Source organism: Babylonia areolata, chromosome 15 (assembly GCF_041734735.1).
Source record: "Babylonia areolata isolate BAREFJ2019XMU chromosome 15, ASM4173473v1, whole genome shotgun sequence".
Lineage (NCBI taxonomy): Eukaryota > Metazoa > Mollusca > Gastropoda > Neogastropoda > Buccinidae > Babylonia > Babylonia areolata.
In genome coordinates, this window is record NC_134890.1 from 23,698,705 (window position 1) to 23,701,204 (window position 2,500).

Genomic DNA, 2,500 nt, shown 5'->3' on the forward strand with positions numbered 1-2,500 from the left:
ACACACACACACCCACACACACAAGGTTGACACCTTCGCTGAACCATCTGATATTGCTCTGGAGGTGGTGGTGGTGACAAAGATAGTGATAGCTGGACCTTCCTCTTCCAACTGACCATCCCACTCGAGGTGCAAACGTTGTTCCCAAACGCAATTAACCAATGCACAAAACTAATTACGCAGCGAGGCAGCGTCTGTCTACACACTCCCGGAAGCCCTGCAATTATGTACACGACGTGTAGACTTGAAAGGGACCACGCACGAACAACCAGTCCAGTTACAGTTTCAAGAAGGTTTTCAAAGCATGAGAACTGATCCGTTTACACTTCACTGCATCTTCTAAAAAAGAAAAAGAAAATAAAGAAAGAAAGAAAGAAAGAAATGTAAAAAAAAAAAAAAAAAAAAAAAAAAAAAAAAAAAAAAAAAAAAAAAAAAGTCACGTGAAAAAAAACAAAAAAAACAACAACACATTTTCCTAGAACAGAGGATACAAAACAGAGGAAAAAGAAAAGGAGTAGACCCTTGCCCTAGGCATTGATCCAACGCGGATGTCAAACTGTAAGGGGCTAATCACAGTTGGTGCGTAAAAACAAAGAAAAAAAAAATCAATCTAAAATGAAGTCAAGTGAACAGATAATATAAAAAAAAACCCAAAAACAAACAAACAAAAAACCCAAAAAAAACACACACAATTGCGTAAATACGTCTCTCTCTCTCTCTCTCTCTCTCTCTCTCTCTCTCTCTCTCTCTCTCTCTCTCACTTGATGTTATCATTTTCAAAGCTATGAACGTCTCTCTCTCTCTCTCTCTCTCTCTCTCTCAACTTGATGTCATCATTTTCAAAGCTATGAACGTCTCTCTCTCTCTCTCTCTCTCTCTCCACACACACACTCCTCCCAGCCTGCCTCCCCACAACCCTTGTACGCCTTAATCCCCAATCCCTCCCCGAAAAAAAAAGGGGGAAAAAAAAGCGGAATCCCTTTACCCTCCACACCCCTCCTCCCCACCACCCACACATAGCATGCAAAATAGACACACAGACACAGACACTCACACTCACCCCCCTCCTCCCCTCACCCCCAACCCCCCGCCCACAATAATGTTCTTGTTTTAATATAATGAATAAAAGAAGAAGTCTTCCTTCATATTCAGCGTACAAAATCGAGCAAGCTATTTCGACATAATAAAATGTTGATAATGCTGTTGGAAAGATAATGTTTGTCTGCTTGTTTTCTGTACACTAGTAGTGAAACGGGATTTGGCTGTTATTCAAGTTGTCAGTTCATCCAGTGTGTGTGTGTGTGTGTGTGAGAGAGAGAGAGAGAGAGAGAGAGAGAGAGAGAGTTTAGTCACATTTTGGTGTGTGTAAGTACCATTGATGTAATTTGTTATGTCAGGGCAGATTTCTGGATAGTGTGCTATTTAAGTATCCATTATTATTATTATTATTCAAACACAGCAGACGGACCGATGTCAAAAGGAGAAAGGTCCAGTTTCCCGGAATAGGACAGTCCAAGAAAAAACAGTAAGGTACGGGAACACAATAGGCTTCCTACACAGAATTTTTTTGTTATTTTGTTGTTGTGCAGCTGAAAGCCTTCCATACAATGAGCGATTATCAAGGACACAACATCGAGGACAACTAGCAAAGAGTGGTAACTCTCTCCATTCACAAGGTACACAACTTCAAGTCAGTGCTGCTTTCGCTACCGATTCAGCTAACACACAGGTAAATAAAAGGTACACTGGAACAAACCCAGACACTTCCTCAAAAAATAGGAAGCGCCGGGCCTGTCCTTATACCGATCATTTGACATGTGCACACAGCAGCAAAGACAGAAGAAATGTGCAAACACAAATTAGCTTTTATACAAGACTGGCATAGCCTCTTTAATCCCGAACAAGCCACACAGAACATATGGACAATACAGAACAAACACATGGTTGCCTCGGTGTTTTTTCAACTGGAAATTAACAAACAATGCGGTCAGGAGAAGAAGTGGTTAACAAATAGTAAAGAGTGGTAACTCTCTCCATTCACAAGGTACAAGTCAGTGCTGTTTACGCTACAGATTCAGCTCGCACACAAGGTAAATAAAAGAGTACATTGGTACAAACCCAGACACTTCCTCAAAAAAGGAAAGCGCTGGGCATGTCCTTATACCCTGGGGCCTGTCCTTCTCGAGGACAACTACCGCCCCACACGAGCACTCCGTTTCAGTTTCAGTAGCTCAAGGAGGCGTCACTGCGTTCGGACAAATCCATATACGCTACACCACATCTGCCAAGCAGATGCCTGACCAGCAGCGTAACCCAACGCGCTTAGTCAGGCCTTGAGGGGGAAAAAAAGGTGAATAAATAATAGATAAGCTTACACAAATAAATAAATAAATAAATAATAATTATAATGTAAAAAAAAAAAAAAAAAAAAGAGAGAGAGAGAGAGAGAGAGAGAGAGAGAGAGAGAGAGAGAGAGAGAAAGGTAAATAGATAATAGATA

General features: G+C 41.1%; 1 protein-coding gene across 1 annotated transcript in view; it reads right to left on the reverse strand.

Moving 5' to 3' along the window:
* Positions 1-2,500, reverse strand: part of LOC143290311 (uncharacterized) — an 89,402-nt gene that overhangs the window by 13,013 nt on the left and 73,889 nt on the right. The gene's annotated exons all lie outside the window — the stretch shown is intronic.